At 34.1% G+C, this 18,047-nt stretch overlaps 2 non-coding genes across 2 annotated transcripts; both read left to right on the top strand.

Moving 5' to 3' along the window:
- Positions 1-6,700: 6,700 nt before the first annotated feature.
- On the top strand, positions 6,701-6,806 carry LOC128039380 (small nucleolar RNA R71). The gene has a single exon (XR_008193885.1). It is a non-coding gene; the product is annotated as a small nucleolar RNA R71 (small nucleolar RNA).
- A 206-nt stretch (positions 6,807-7,012) lies between these two features.
- On the top strand, positions 7,013-7,119 carry LOC128039359 (small nucleolar RNA R71). Its single transcript, XR_008193863.1, has one exon. It is a non-coding gene; the product is annotated as a small nucleolar RNA R71 (small nucleolar RNA).
- The last annotated feature ends 10,928 nt before the right edge of the window (positions 7,120-18,047 follow it).

The following is an 18,047-nucleotide window of genomic DNA, read 5'->3' as shown; positions in this document are numbered from 1 at the left end:
TTCTTAAAAGTATTTCGAATTGAATCATCCCTAATTTTTGCATATTCCAATAAGTTTGTTGTTGCTTGTGCATGAACTTGCACATGTCCATCATAATTGACAGCTCCGATTTCTTTGAAGTACTTGCAGGAGTCGGTACTGGAGTTGTAAATTCTGGTTCAACACTTAGCTTGACTGGTTCTTCTTCTAGCTCAACCCTAGGTTCAGGGTTTTCAACTCTTTTAGCTGGTTGATGACTATTTGGTTCCTTATCAGATTCTTCTTCTTCAGTGTCTGTAACTAAATCAACTTCAGTTTCAGTTTTATTTGTTGACTCTTCAGTGTCTGGCTCAGTTGGTTCCTCTTGCTCGCCTTGATTCAGCTCATGCACTCTCTCTACGAACCTTTCAAAATCATGACTCGTAAGGCATCCTTGAACATATCTCCCCTTCAGATTTGCTTGTGTTTTAACACAGGCCTTTAAGCAAAGTGAAGTGATTAATGATGGGAAATAAGCACTTCATGCCTTCTTTTTAACACAATCGTGAATCTCCTTGCGGATAATTTTCCCAACATTAATGGACTTTTCTGTCAAAATTGCATATAACAAAAGCATTCGTTCTATCAAGATAGTGGAACTATGTGAGATAGGCACAAAACTGTAGCGAACGAAATAAAACCATACCTTTGCTACTGGTTTTAAGTATTCTCTTCGACAAGAATGGCTCCCATACTTTCTTATAATCCCTTGGGATCCTAGATTTGTCACAACATCAAGCACTTATTGAAGAAAATCCCAATTGATATTGTTCATCATAGAGTAGTATTCAACTTTTTCAACATCAGGTAAATTAAACAAATCATTGATGGACTTAGAAGTAAGAGGTACATTTTTCTTTCGAACGATGACTTCAATAGCATCTTGCATAGTCAAACTAGCATAGAATTCTCGAACTAGTTCATCATCAGAAAGTGAACGAGCATCACAGAATATTTCCCACTTGAGAGCACTGATTATCTTTCTAATCGACATAGGAATAACCATCACATCATTGCTTTTAGGTTAATACCTTTTTCCGGCATCATAGGTTGATACTTGAAAATTGAATCAAATCGCTCTTTCACTTCTTTATCGATCACAATCGGGTTTTCAAGAGTATTCTTTGAAGATCTGGTTCTTTTACGAGACATGGTATCTCTTCTCGATAATTTGGGAAAGTTTCTGCCTACAGGGGCAGAAGAGAAATCGACAAAAAAGGGTAGAACTTGTTTCGACAAACCTTGCGACGGCGAGGAATTTACGGTAGTGACGGTAATGTGCGACAGCAATGGTAGTGTGCGGCGACGATAATAGCTACGTGTGGCGGTGACGTCGATGCTCTGACTATTCTCTTGCGGCGACACTAGGTGGTCTCAGCAAAAGAAAAGAAAATGGCTAAGGGTTTCTTTCGGGATTTGAGGCTAGCGGCACAAGAAAGAGGTTTGAGATTTTTAGGGTTAAGCAAATTGTTTTGAGATATATGAAAGTAGTAGAATGAAAAAGGATTTATAAAGAGAAAAATTAGGGCAACATGTAGCAAACATTTAGCCACAGTAAGGTTACTTGGGCGGGAAACAATGGAAGTGGCGGCACTAGGTGTGTATTTTCCCTCCTTACAGACTTATTCAACAAAGAGAAACTGATTAGTACTTGGGTCAAATTTGATCCCCTTTATTAACATAAAAATTTTAAATTAATCAAAATAAATTAAACTAGAAAAAAAACATTTTAAAGCTTAATTAGAAAATTTCTTCTTAACAAATTACATTAAATTAATTCCCAAGAAAGGTCGGAGGGGTCACAGCGGTCCCGCTTAAGTTCCAATCTCCTTAGACAGAATTAATTAAATGTACTTCATGAAGAAAATAAATTCTAATGATTTATTTTTTTATAAGACGAGTTCATGAAAAATCAAGGGTCTGTTAATTTGAACGAGGATTTAACTCGCTCAACTTCGCCATCCCAATAATGTTTGAGACATTGACCATTAACTTTAAACGTACCTCCGTAATTGTCGTATAATTCAATAGCTCCATAAGGATAAACACAGTAGATGGTATAAGGTCCTTTCCATCGGGATTTAAGCTTTCCAGAAAATAACTTCAACCTTGAATTAAATAACAAAACCTTCTGACCTTCTTTAAACTCGCGAGGTTGTATATGACTATCATGCCATCTCTTTGATCTTTCTTTACACATTTTGGCATTCTCATAGGAAAACAACCTCAGCTCTTCCAACTCATCAAGTTGTAACATCCTTCTCTCACCGGCTTGCTTAATATCAAAGTTCAAATGCTTTAAAGCCCAGTGAGCTTTATTCTCCAACTCTAATGGCAAATGACGAGCTTTTCCAAAGACTAACCAATAAGGAGTCATTCCTAACGGAGTTTGAAATGTTGTTCGATAGGCCCATAATGCATCATCAAGCCTTCGAGACCAATCTTTTCTGCTAGGGCGTACTACCTTTTCAAGGATACCTTTGATTTTGCGATTCACTCTTTCAACTTGCCCATTAGACTGGGGGTGATAGGCAGTAGCAATCTTGTACTTCACATCATATTTATCAAGCAACCACTTAAGCCATTTGTTCACAAAGTGAGAACCTTCATCACGAATAATAGCTCTTGGCATCCCAAATCGTGTAAACACATGCTTATGTAGAAATCGCATGACTACCTTAGCATCATTTGTAGGGTAAGCTTCAGCTTCAACCTACTTGGATACATAGTCCACAGCAACTAAGATGTATTTTTCCCCATACGAAGAAAGAAACGGGCCTAAGAAATCAATGCCCCATACGTCGAACAATTCAATCTCCAAAATGTTTGTCAAGGGCATCTCATTCCTTCTTGATATATTTCCAGTCCTTTGGCATTTATCACAGTTCTTCACATGAGAATAAGTATCTTTAAATGGTGTAGGCCAAAAGAAACCTGCTTGCAAAATCTTTGCTGTAGTACGTGAACCACCAAAGTGTCCCCCATTTGGAGATGAATGGCAATGATACAAGATCTCAGCAATCTCGCTTTCAGCTACACATTTTCGGATTATATTATCTGCACATTGTTTAAACAAAAATGAATCCTCCCAAAGATAATACTGACTGTCATGAAGGAATTTTTTCCTTTGTTGGTATGTCATTTCTCAAGGAATTATTCCACATGCAAGATAATTGGCAAAATCAGCAAACCAGGGTATTTCATGAATTCAATTTACCTTAAATAAGTGTTCATCTGGGAAATTCTCGTTGATAGACACACATGACTGAGTTACCTCATTTTGCTTCAAACTCGATAGATGATCAGCTATTTGATTTTTGACACCTTTTCTGTCTTAGATCTCAAGGTCAAATTCTTGGAGTAAAAGCATCCAACGAATTAGCCTTGGTTTTGCATCTTTCTTTGTGAGCAAGTATTTAATGGCCGCCTGGTCAGTAAATACTGTAACTTTGGTACCTATAAGTTATCAGCGGAATTTGTCAAAAGCAAAAACTATAGCGAAGAGTTCCTCTTTGGTTACCGTATAATTGCGTTGGGATCCCGTCAAAGTTCTACTTGCATAGTAAATAGGATAAAACACTTTATTTTTTCTTTGACCTATCACAGCTCCAACAGCATAATCACTTGCATCGCACATCAACTCAAAAGGTGTGCTCCAATTGGGTGTAATGATTATTGGGGTTGAGATTAACCGTTGAAATCGAGCACTGTATCCTTCTCTAACAACAAACACAACGGTTTAGAAATTTTCGAGAAATTCTTAATAAACCTTCAGTAAAAACCGGCATGGCCTAAGAAACTTCTGACTCCTTTCATATTAATTGGGGACGGTAATCTTTCAATTACGTCCACATTTGCTTTATTGACTTCAATTCTTTTCTTTGAGATCTTATGACCTAAGACAACCCCTTCATTGACCATAAAATGGCATTTTTCCCAATTAAGGACAAGGTTTGTCTCTTCACATCTTTGTAGTACCTTAGCCAAATTACTCAAACTGATATCATAAGTGTTACCAAAAACAGAAAAATCATCCATGAAAACCTCAACAAAATTTTTGACCATATCAGTAAATATAGCCATCATGCATCGTTAAAAAGTTACAGGTGCATTGCATAAACCAAAAGGCATTCGCATATAAGTAAACGTACGGTATGGACAAGTAAAGGTTGTTCTATGTTGGTACTCTGGGGCTATAACTATTTGGTTATATCCTGAATAACCATCTAAAAAATAATAAAAGTCATTACCTGTCAGTCGATCTAACATCTCATCCATAAAAGGCAACGGAAAATTGTCCTTCCGAGTGGTTTTGTTCAACTTTCTGTAATCAATACAGATTCTCCAACCGATAACAGTTCTTGATGGAATTAACTTGTTACGCTCATTTTCAACAATCGTGATTCCACCTTTCCTCGGCACACACTGCACCGGACTTACCCACAAACTATCTAAAATAGGATAGATGATTCCTGCATCTAACCATTTGATCACTTCATTTCTCACAATTTCTTTCATAATAGGATTGAGCCTCATTTTCCCATCAATTCGAGCTTTTTCACCTTATTCTAAAATGATATTATGCATGCAAAAAGAAAGGCTTATACCTCGAATATCAGTTATGGTTCAACCAATTCCTTTCTTAAATTTTTTTAGAACAACAATTAGTTGCTCCTCTTGATCTTTCGTCAGTTTCGCTGAAATAATCACAGGCAAAGTAGAACAATCACCTAAATAAATGTATTTCAAATGAGAAGAAAGTACCTTTAGTTCGAGTTTAGGTGGTTCTTCAATTGACAACTTGGGTTGCACAAATTCTCTGAGTTCCAACTCCAACGGTTCAAACCGTGTGGATTAAATACAATTTCCCGGATTGACTTCCATCAAAGCCTTGTTTTCTTCACCTTCTTCATCCTTCAAAGGGTCAAGATCTAAGGCTTTCTCCAATGGATCTTCTTCAAAATTGCTTTCCATAGAAACCAAGGTTTCTATATCTTCCATAACTGAACACTCCTCTGCCAGATCGAGAAATTTCATCGCTTTAAGAGTGTTAAAGGTTACCTGATTGTTTTGAACTCGCACGGTGAGTTATCCTTTCTACACATCAATTAACGTTCTTCCCATGGCTAAGAAAGGTGTCCCAAGGATGATCGACACTTCCTTGTCTAATTTAAAATCTAAGACAATGAAATCGGTAGGAAAAATAAATTTATCGACTGTTACCAAAACATCCTCGATCTTTCCTTCGAGATATGCTAAAGATCGATCCGCTAGCTGAAGCGTCACAGTTGTAGGTCTTACTTTACCTATCCCTAACATCTTGAAGATAGACTTAGGCATCAAGTTGATACTCGCTCCTAAGTCACACAAAGCTTTATCATAGTAGGAGTTACCAATGATACAGGGTATAGTAAAGCTTCTAGGTTCTTTCAATTTCGGTGGCAGTTTGTTCTGCAGGAACGTACTACACTCCTTTGTCAAGGCAACAGTCTCATACTCACTCAGTCATTTCTTCTTGGACAGTATATCCTTCATAAACTTCACAGAATTCAGTATTTGTTCTTAAGCCTCCACCAATGGAATATTGATGTGTAACTGCTTCAGAACATCCAAAAACTTCTTAAATTACACCTTCTATTTCAGCTTGTTTTGCTGTAATCTTTGCGGATATGGAGGTGATGGAACTTTCGGTTGAACCAGACAACTTTTCTGAGTAGGTAAATCTGTATCCAAAGAAGATGTTAAAATATCTTAATTCACTAAGTCAGTGTTTACCTTGTCAGACTTTGTAGTTTCTGATTCCTTTGGTGTAGAAACTTCAACAACTGGTTGATTCTTCTCAACGGGCTTATCTTAGACATCAATCAATTGGGGTTCTAGAATTTTACCACTTCGTAATGCCACTGCAGAGATATGTTCTTTACCCAAATTTCTTGGATTCTCAGTATCGCTCGGTAAGGTTTCTTGTGGTCTATTACGTAGCTCTGTAGCTAACTGACCCATTTGGTTTCCCAAATTTTTCAGTGTTGCTGCTTGGCTTTGGATCAAAGCGTCATTCTTTTCCATGTACGCTTTCAACAAGTTCTCCAAACTATTTCATGCCTCAACTTGAGGTGGTTTTGGAGCTTGTTGATTAAACCTTTGAGATTGGTTGGGTCTTTGTTGTAATAAGTTGTTGTTCAATCCATTTCCTTGGTTGCTCCAAGAAAAGTTAGGATGATTATGCCATGAAGGATTGTAGAAGTTGGACTGGGATCCTTGTCCACTCCTATTTTGATATTAGTTCCCCACATAGTACACTGACACGGGATTTGATGGACAATTCTCAAAAGAATGACCTTCCCTACAGTACACACAGGAAACTACTTCAAACGGACTTGGTGGCTGAGCTACAGAATTATTAGTACTATTAGTGGTTAATTATTTTTTCATAGAAGAAATAGACGATACCTGAGCTGATAACGAAGTGAAGGAGTCAACTTCATAAACTCTGACTACGCGTCTTCCTGAGGCTATTCGATTTGTTGGCCATTGATAGTTATTACTCGCAACCCTCTCAATGATATCATAAGCCTCATTATAAGACTTGGACAAAATTGCACCATTCGCAGAAGCATCTACCGTCAATCTTGTATGTGCATTGAGACCATTATAGAATGTCTCCAACTAGATACAGTGAGGAATCTCATGATGAGGACACTTACGAAGTAACTCCTTGAATCGCTCCCAAACCTCATACAAAGACTCGTCCACAATTGTTGGAAAGTTGTGATTTTGTTCCTCAACTTAGCGTTTTTGCTAGGTGGGAAATACTTAACCAAAAATCTCTCTGCTAATTCTTGTCATGTAGATATGGAACTTGGTGCCAATGAATTGAGCCATGCTCGTGCTTGATCTTACAACGAGTACGGAAACAGCTTCAACCTCAGTGTGTCTTCAGTCACACCGGCTATCTTGAATGAAAATAATCGAAGGTGGAATGATACAGTGAGGAATCTCATGATGAAAACACTTACGAAGTAACTCATTGAATCTCTCCCAAGCCTCATACAAAGACTCGTCATCCAATTGTTGGAAAGTTGTGATCTCGTTCCTCAACTTAGCATTTTTGCTAGGTGGGAAATACTTAACCAAAAATCTCTCTGCTAATTCTTGACATGTAGATATGGAACTTGGTGAAAATGAATTGAGCCATGCTCGTGCTCGATCTTGCAACGAGTATAGAAACAACTTTAACCTCAGTGTGTCTTCAGTCACACCGGCTATCTTGAATGAAAACAATTGAAGGTGGAGATGTGGATCTTCCGTGGGCATACCACTAAATTGGCCCACCGTTTGTAGCATTTGAAACATCACTGATTTCAATTCAAACTGAGTTGCCTCAATATCTGGCCTTCTAATTCTTGGGTTTAACTCACTGAAAAGTGGCACAGCATATTGTCTGATGCATCGATCCCTATCATCGGCAATGAGGATAGCATTTCATACATGATCGGCTTCTTTACCTTGGTTTTGATTCTGATTTCCTAGGTCCATCTCGACTTGTCTTTGAGCTGTTTATTCACGTCTTCTTTGTCTGAAAGTTTGCTCAATTTCAGGGCCTACAATGAGTAAATCGATAATTCGATCTATGCTCATAAACACCTGAAAATAAAATCACAAAAATTAAAAAGAATAAGTTAGTAATGTTAGAAATAAATCAAATTAAAAATAAAGAATTTCACAAAAAAATGACTATGGCAACAATTGACAATCCCCGGCAACGGTGCCAAAAACTTGTAACGCATAGGTTTGTACAAGTGTACACAGTCGTTATCAAGTAATAAGTAAGTATCGAGTTACCGTCTCTACATGGATTGTATTTGTGCTAAATCACTTAATTTGTAAAATTATATTAATAATTTGGTAAATAAAAACACAATATAGTTGAGAAGTCGTGATTAAAATATATTAAACTAAATGCAATTATCCCTAATGCAAATTATCCTAAGTATGCAAACTGAATGAAATAGATTTTAGTAAAATTAACCACAATTTTGCAACAATTATAACATAAATAAACTAGGACAATTACTTTAATTAAACTTAATTTATTATCAACATGCTTAACAACATTCGGAAAAACTTTCCATGGCAACTCGATCTTTCATGAGTTTGGAAACCACATTAGGTCCTTTCGGAATCCTTTACTTAGTAAATACACATTTTACTGATCCTTATTTACTAAGGGTTTCTTAGTATTCGTGTGAAGTAACAGGGACGTGTCAAGTTTGAAACAATTTAATCACACAAATCTAAAAACTATGCAGATAACAGAGCTTGGTTAGTATCTAAATTAAGCATGCACATCTCAATTATGTGTCCACTAGTCGTCGTTTGGTCAGCATCGTTCAGCTGATTCAGGTGCATTCCAATCACGTATGAATGACATACAGACTTGATTTTAATTGAAAACATGATCGATTGAGGCACAAACATTATAAGCATGAATCAAATAAATATTATTTAATCAAAGCAATCATTCTAGCTTAAATAAAATTAAGCTAACATTGTTGTAAACAAGAACAAAGAACACATAGCAAACATCTTTAGATTAAATGAAAGAAAAGAAAGATTAAACCCAATTCAGAGTGGCTGTCACCCAAGACTCTGACTGACGAAGCTCCTTCGCTTCTTTGCTTCGCTCCTTTGTTGATGGTTCTCCAAGGTGGCCGACCAAGGGTTCTTTAAGAGGATAATTTTGCTAAAAATCCTTATGCAAGGATGATTATAGGTGTGAGGGGGGAACATAGCTAAGAGAGTTGAGAGAGGAGAGAATGATGAATGAGTGAGTGAGGGATGCTTGAAAAAGTGATAAAGGAGCTCTTATTTATAGGTGAGGCAAATGAGCTAGTTTGCTAAAAATAGGAGTGTCCATCTTTTGAAACTTCTCCCAAGGATGGTCGGCCATGAATTGAGGAAATGTGGTTGATTCTGCTTGATTCTTGGTCAATTTGAGTGCCACCACAACTCAGGACTAAGACTCGGTCACCAGCAAATCTTCGGGAAAATTTCTGATTTCTTTAACTCTTCAAGGACCTTGTGTAATTAAACCAAAATTGATTTATGATTAGCCATGTGCAGCCGAAAATTGGGTTGACTTGGTCCCCAATTTGGACAGTTTTGCAATTAGAAAAAAACTCTTAGACCTGTCCAAAAATAGTAGATAGTTTAGAGGACCAAATAATATAATTTTAACCACTTCAATTAATTAATTTACTTAATTAATTAAAACCCAATTTATTAATGAAATATTTAAAATGAATTATTAAATATAAATTTATATCTTATTATTTAATTTAATCATGCATGGCCCACTTTATAGCTTAAGAATATAATACGATCAAACTAATATAAAATAAGTCATTTTATGCATGAAAACTATATAGTAAAGCATAAAATCACATTTTAATAATTTCTATGTCCTAATTTCATATTTTTGATATTTCATTAATTTATTAAACAATTACTTGGTTTTAACAACAAATTTAAGTACAAAGCTGATGATTTATATAGGAAAAATCCTATATATTTTTCAGTTTACATTCCTCAACTTAACTGTTTTAGCCAGTGGGAAGCACTTCAACAAAACCTTCTCAATCATCTAATTCCATGTCGTGATAGAACTTCATGGCAATGAATTCAACAACTATTTTGCGTTGCTCCTTAAAGAGAATGGGAACAACCGTAAGTGTATGGTGTCATCAGTAGTGTCATTAATCTTGAAAGTGTCGCAAATCTTTAGAAAGTTAGCCAAATGAGCATTCGGATCTTCATCTTGCAAACCATCAAACTGAACATACTATTGTACCATCTGAATTGTGTTCAACTTTAGCTCAAAATTGTTTGCAGCAATGGTAGGTTTCACAATAGTCGATTTAGTCTCAATCAGAGTAGGGTTAGCATAATCAAACATCGTATGAGGAGTAGGAAGTAGCTGATTATTTTGATTATCACCCATCTCCACAGTCAGATCATTTTCCTCTTGATCGTCTACTATATTTTGTTGACCTTGTCATGCTTCTCTAACCTTTTTTATGATTTCTACGAGTAGTTCTTTTAATCTCACTGTAAAAAATCAACAGTTTCGATTGGTTTCCTCTAGTCATAAACCGAGAGAACTTGTCTGAATCAAACAAACGAAAAAAATTAGAATAGAACAAATAAAATTAAATACAAAAAATAAAAAATGGTTAAATTAATAGAAATAAAGTTTTCCTGACATTTTAGTCCCCGACAACAGCACCAAAAACTTGATTGCAAGTCGTAAACCAACTAAGAATTCGACAAAGGCAAGTGCACCTATCAATTAATAGTATAGTTAGGTGAGCACAAATATCATTCCCACGAAGACTAAAAGTGCTGGTAATTATCTTCTTTCTATCATTTAACCAAAAAATTAGAGTGATTGATTTAAACTAAAATTAACTAAATTAATTAACCAAAGAACACGACAAAGAATAAATTAGGAAAACAAACGATTAACAACCAAGAAGCGAAACAATACCCAAAAAAGAATCCACCTAGATTTCATCTGTCATTATCAATATGAATTAAACAATTTCTTCACTTAGTATCTTGATCCATAGAAATCCATAAATTATGCCAATATCTCTCTTCAAGACTAAGAGCAACTGACTCTAGGTTGATTAATAGAAATTTTTTCCTGATTAAAACCTCTATTATCGCATTAACTTGGTCTAAAGATTCCCTATTAGATTTGACTCTAATTCGGTAGATTTATATTGTCTTATTTCTAGGATTGCATGCAACTCCACTCAATTATGCTAGATCTACTCTTAAACATGGACTTTTTCTCCTCTGATTCAAGCACATCAAACATGGATTAATAGTCTAGAAATATTAAACCAAGAATTAAGCACACATAATTAAGAACAAGATTCAAGTATTTATCGCGTAAAATAGATATAAAAAAAGAGAATTCATCATAGGGTTCATTTCCCTAGGTATTTACAAAATTAGATCATAATCGCAAATAAAAACATCTCAAAGATACCATAAACAGAAGAAATTAAGAAACTCATAATAAACTTCAAAGAAATCAAAAGGAGATCTTCAATTTTGATGGAAATCTACTTTAGAGTCAGCTTAAATGGTGTTTTTCAAGTTGTATTCTTTAATATTCTCTGACGGCTTGCTCTCCTCTTCTTATCTTTGATATATATGTCTTAGAATGCCCAAAAAAAACCTAAAAATTTCATTTTTCCGAGCATTTAGAGTGCAGTTCTTGAAATCCACACGGCCTGTCATATGGTTGTGTGGCAGCCCGTGTGGCTCACACGACCATATGTACCGCTCGTGTGGAATGGCCCAACCCGTGTGGCTCTTGAAACATGCTCTGATTTTCATTTTTCTTCTCCCAAATGCTCTCTTAAGTATAGAAACATGAACTTAAAGGATTAGGAGCATAAAATTCACCATTTTAACTCGAATAATCATCCAAAAACGCATTAAGAATGAGGCTAAAACATGCTACATTTAGCATTTATCACCTATGTACCAATTTTTAAAATTTTTAAAATTTCTAAAGTTGTCATTGATGGTTTCTTGAAGAAATTTGTATTAAATTGTTAGATTTTAACCTTAAAAGTGAAAAATGACTAGATTGTAAAGTTTAGTAATTAGTTTTGAACATAGGACCAAAGTGTATAGATTTTGAATTTGATGTGAATTTTTGTAATAATTGATAGTAGATGGTATTAAAAGGATGTAATTACGATCAATTTGAACTCAAGCTCAAATTTGAAAGTTATAGCAATTTAAGTTTTAAGGACTAAATTGAATAAAATGAAAAATTTAGGAATTGAACCGATCTATGCATATGATAGTATATTATAAACTATTTGGAATTAATAAATTGAATTGAATTATCGTATAGATCGAGAATTGAACAAAACCGAAGATAATGAGAAAAAGGCAAATTTATCTATTAGTCCTTACAAACTCAACTTGTTCACTAATTTGATTAGGTAAGTTCGTATAGGACAAATGTGTTTAATTTCTTGTGTATTGAATTTGTGATTATATATGTGTTTGGTTGCGAATTGGTATAAAGGTGAGATTTGGACTAAATTGTAAAAAATGTATATATATGATGAAAATGTCCGAATGAACTTAGTAAAGGTCTTGTGCACACTGATATGGATTGGTTACTGATGATTATCAAGATTCAAAATTTTTTATGGCCTCAAAGATACATGGGACACAGTTTTATCCTAGACTAGTAACTTGGTATCGTTTTAAAGCTTTAGCTCGGACGAGTAACCTGACATGTATATTTTCGACTTGGCCAAGCAATTTGACATGTCGTTAAAGTTTTAGTCTGGATTGCTAATCTAACACGAATTTATATTTAGCTCAAATGAGCAACTAATGTGATTTAGTACTTGTGTATTCGAGTTCATTTATTAAGTTTCACCAAGCAAAATAGATTATATGAATTGACAAATTAAAATGATATGGAATGAATTCAGTATTCAAATGATGAATTAGTGAATGTTGTGAACATAAAGTCTATAGTATTCAAATGATTACATTACACCCAATTGGAATAACAGTTAAACTTTTTACCTATAATGACATGAATGACATGATATATACATGTTTATACTTGGTTTGATGTTTGTTTTAGAACTCACCTTATTGATTTTTGTGACATGTTATGTTTAGCCAAATTATGCCGCATTTTGGTAACTTATCGTATTTAATAGTTTATCAAGGTAAGTTTTTTATTTCTCACCTATAAACTTACTAAGCATTCGAAATGCCTACCCTATTGTTTTCCCTTTCCCTGTAGATTGCCAACTTGCGGAATGTGTCGAACGGATCTATAAGAAGCTCACACTATCTCATTATTAATTCAATAGTATTTCAATCGTTTAACCTTGGTTTTTTGGCATGTATATTGGTGTTAACTAGGATCTTGAATGATAGTTTAGTTTCAAACCTTTCCAATGCTTGATTTTATCAGTGTGAATGTTTAGTTGAAAATGGTATGATTTGGTAAATGGTTTGATATAGGTATGAAGCATTTGGAATGTCCCTTTTGAATCTAAATTGGCATGTTTTCAGAAGCTTTGAGTTAAGTAAATGTTTGATCTTTTCCAAATGGATTGGTTTGAATACCTTGGTACTGTAATGTTATGTTTAATGGTTGAATTGGTAGTATAGTTGATGTAAAGATGATTGTGGATGTTTACACATGTTTTGGTATGTGTTTGGAATGATTTTTGTGCAGGTAAAGTTGTACAAATATGCACCAAATGTTAAATTTGAAAGGTAGACATGAAATAAGTACTGAATAGCCTAAATTTTACTAAAAATAAAGTCCACTTCCCGACAAGCAATCTTTCTCGTCACAACATTGGCTAAGATTATGTGATGTCGCCACATCGAGTGGCCTGACGTCGTGACATGAAAAACTATTTGATGACATCACAATGTGGAAGTGATGAAATCACGACGTCACCCTGAAATTTCAAAACTTCATAATTTGGTTATATTTCATGCTTGGGTCAACAAAAAAGCTTTGTAAGCTCGATTAATATTAAAATTTGATTGTGTATCATAATGTAAATGTTTATAAGATATCATTGTATACTTGAATAATTATGTTGTTGTATAATCAACTGTAGTTGCTCCAGCAACAGACGGTACATCCTATAACTTGGACCTTGTGGTCAAGTCGTGCGAAGGGTGTTACATGATTGGTTGGAAAATTGATGCTTTGGGGACAAGCTTTCCATGTGTCGGGTACCTATTGGTGATGAGTTCTCGTATGGTACAAGGCCTGTTGAGGAAGCACCATTTGGTGGTCTTTATATATATCTTCCCCAAATTCAAATTTCTTTATCTTTAACTTTTCAGAATTGATAGAAACTATTTTAAATTATTGATTGCTCTATCGATGAAGAATTTAGAAGGATTAAAAGGGTTGTCTACTAGGATAACTCTCATTTTCTATTTTTTAGTGTTTTTTCTTGTGTTTCTTTGTTTTAGAGTGGTTTTTACACTGTCTGAGTTGGAAAATTCCCTACATTTGTTATTTTGTAAACAAGTGTTTATTTTGGTTTACTGGTAAAATGGTTGGTAAGGGAAAAGGAATTAAAAAGGAAAGGGATGAGCCTAAGGAACCCAATGTTAGAAGAATTAGATTTAAAAAATAATTTTATTGCACAGCCGAAAAATACAATTTTCTAAAACCTGAGCGATTGTGTTATTATACCAATAAGATCTTTATTGAATTGGTACTTGTGTTTTAGAATAAGCAATAAAGGATGTTCTCGACTTTTGACCAACATGATCTTCTTTTCTAATCTCAAACCTCGTCTTCCTGGGCTCCAATTCACGAAGTGATCAAAACTATGAAAATTTTATTGATACTCAACAAGAAAAACAATATCTATCAAAGGCTAGAAACTGAAAAGCAAATTCGCTCAAAAGTTAGAATTTATTTGAAAATTAAATCTTACTATAAAATTGATAGTGTCGACACTTAATGTGGTGTATTTTGGCCTAGCCAATGATCTCTATTTAATAGTGATACATGTGATCAATTTCCCTAATTTTTCATTTTCATTTATTCATCTTAATCGATTTGAATGCTAACCATAAAGGTTATATTGGGTTAGCAGAAGAACTTATTTGACATGTATAATTAAGGTACAAATAATTTTTAATTTAGTTTTGACGTTTTGTCTATTAATTACAACATTATTTAGTTAAAGAGCTTTTCCACTAAAGTACCATGCCCAAACTCTCCCTATTATATACTGTTACGAAAGCTACTTAACCAAATGTTCGTCTAATGACCTTGTCATATATGTGTTACCCTTATAGGATATCCTTTGAGTTATATTTGGTCACCTAATATGATCTTATTTTATCTCATGAGAATCATTACATCTTCCTTCATGAAAAAGTCAATTACTAACAAATATTAATTAAATTATTCATCTTAGACAAATGATCCCTGACCACATTACTTTTCCATCTACCATGTAATATCAATGAAACGGTATCATTTACCCTTTATTGGGCTATGAATTCCATATCATAAGTGAAACTATGTCATGAAAAAGTCATATACCAAACGTACCAGCTTTAAGCTTTATTACTAGTTCAACTCAGGGTTTCAATACATCAAAGTATACAAGTCACACACATAGTCTATCACTTACTCTGGATTGAGGTAAGTCACATTATGAACACCACAAGTGAATAATCCCATAAAAATATGATTTATTCCATTTGAAATTTCAATTTGTAATTGTACTGCCTTATTGATTCTTTAAAATTTGAAGTTTTAGTAATTATCGAATAAAGTAATTGAAAGTTAATGAGTCTTAACATATTGAATTGTAATAAGAATTAAGACCGGCTTGAGAAGGTGAATATGAAACACAAAATTTAAAGACTATACTTGAAATGTCTCTAAAATCGTAAAGTGCTTAATAAAGTGAAATGTCTAATAAGGTAGGGTTGCCTAATAAGGTAAGATGGGTTATAATACATATTTGGGATAATACATTATTCATCCAAGAATTTATAAAACATATCTTCCTTAGTAATTAAAGATGTTTTTCCAGATCTTTTTGGATCATCTTGATCTAGTTATATCCTGAAAAGGAATTTATAAAACTAATTACTTGTGAATGATAGATGAATTGACTAACTTGCCAACCAATGGAAAGGGAAAATTCTCTTTGCGGTAAGTTTTGTTTAAACAAGTGAATTCTACATTCGTTCTCCATTTCCAATTTTCTTTTTCAGTATCACAACATTGGAAATCCAATCGATGTATGGCACTTTCCTTATGAAGTTCGTTTCCAACAACTTGTTGTCTTCATCCCTTAAGACTTAGACATTTTCTATAGAGAGCTTTCTTTTCTTTTGTTTAACTAGTTTCATTGAAACATCAACATTTAATGAATAAAAAAATATTGAGGCATTAATACTTAGCATATATATGATTGTCCAAGTAAAAACATCAACATCATTTTTTAACAAATGAAGTAGGACATGCATTTCCATTTCCAAGAAAATGGTGGAAATTTGTGTTATCTTTTTTGAATAATTATTATATAATTGGATTTTCGTTACTAGTTTTGTCTTGTATATACTCATTTGCCTTCGTGCATTTTTACTCTTGAAGGTTAAAATTGTTTTTTAAGAAGATTAGCTTGTGAATCTATTATCATGGGATTCGAAGTTTACCCTCTCATATGCGAGGGCTCATGTTGTTGTGTTAGTTTGAGGGATATGAGGTGGCATTGCCTTGCTAACTACTAGTTGGACCTCTTATCCTCCACTCCACCCAAGGTAGAAATTTTGATTGTCAAACGAATGTTGTAAAGAGTAGTTTACCTTTTCTCATCAACGATCACCCAAAAGTAACATTGTGTGTTGAGGATTGATCTAAAGCTAAGAAATTTTTTCTAATTGTTGTAGTATGCTCTTTATCTCCAATAGCTACTGAGAGCACTATTGATCTTTTGACTTGAATAGGTTGGTTGGCGAAACCAAATATAGGGCTTGCCTTTTTCAACTATGCTTCAAAAATTTCTATGTGTTTGAAGGCATGCTAATGCAAAACCTCGACAACACATCTGATGTATAACAAAATTATTTTAACATTGTATTCTCCAATTATTGCATTACTATTTTCATCAAGTACCACAATTGAATCTAAGTCATCAAAATTAACATTCAGCTCTCTACTTGTCTTGATTTTTATTACTTAAGATAATAATAGATACTGTACTCCTCACATGGGACCCTCTGATTATAAAGATTACCCATTCCTCAGTATGACCCATAATGAAATGTAACACCTATACCAGACCCGATCATCAGGTTCGAGTCATGAGGTGCTACATTGATTATCGAAACAACGACGGTTATTTTTATTCCATTTATACCACTAAACCATTTAATATGACCAATACATGCTTGTGATACAATTTACATTCATTAATGAGTCTTATATGAGCTTATGAAAGCTCTTTTGCTATCTCGAGGTCGAATTAGAACCAAATTGTAAAGATTTTAAAGTATCAGGCCAACGTCGAAACTTCATCACTTCTTTGTCACAACGTGGCCATCACAATGTGATAAACGCCAAAAGTAACATATTTTAGCATCATTCTTAATGCATTTTTGGATGATTATTTGATTTAAAATTGTGAATTTTATGCTCTTAATCCTTTAAATTCATGTTTCTATACTTAGAAGAGCATTTGGGAGTAAAAGGAACACAAAATGAGTGAAAATTGGAAAATCAGAACAGGTTTTAGAAGCCACACGAGCTAGACACGGCCATGTGAGCCACATGGGCTACCACATAGCCATGTGCCAAACCGTGTGGATTTCATGAATCGCACTCCAAACATGCGGGAAAACACAATTTTTAGGTTTTTCGGGCATTCTAATACTTATATATGACACAAATAAGAAGATAGGAGGAAGTCGTCAGAGAATATTCAGGCAAACAACTCGAAAAACACAAATGAAGCCGACTCTTAAGTAGATTTCCATCATGATTGAAGATCTCCTTTTGATTTATTTGAAGCTTACTATGAGTTTCTTTATTTCTTGTGGTTATATTGTCTTTTGGATGTTTCTATTTGCAATTATGAACTAATTTTCTAAATACTTAGGGGAGATGAACCCTATGATGAATTCTCTCTTTTGATTTATGTTTTACGCAATAAATACTTGAATCTTTTTCTCAATTATGTGTTCTTATGGTTTAATATTTTCGGACTTTTAATCCATGTTTGATGTGTTTAAATCAAAGGAGGAAAAGTCTCTATTTAAGAGTAGATCTAGCATAATAGAGTAGACTTGCAAGCAATCCTAGAAATAGGACGACATAAATCTACCGGATTAGAATCAAATCTAATAAGGGTTCCATAGATCGAGTTAATGTGATAATAGGGGTTTAAATTAGAAATAAATTTCAATTAATC

This window comes from Gossypium raimondii, chromosome 2 (assembly GCF_025698545.1).
Source record: "Gossypium raimondii isolate GPD5lz chromosome 2, ASM2569854v1, whole genome shotgun sequence".
NCBI classification, from domain to species: Eukaryota; Viridiplantae; Streptophyta; class Magnoliopsida; order Malvales; family Malvaceae; genus Gossypium; species Gossypium raimondii.
This window is presented reverse-complemented; position numbering and strand designations above follow the sequence as displayed.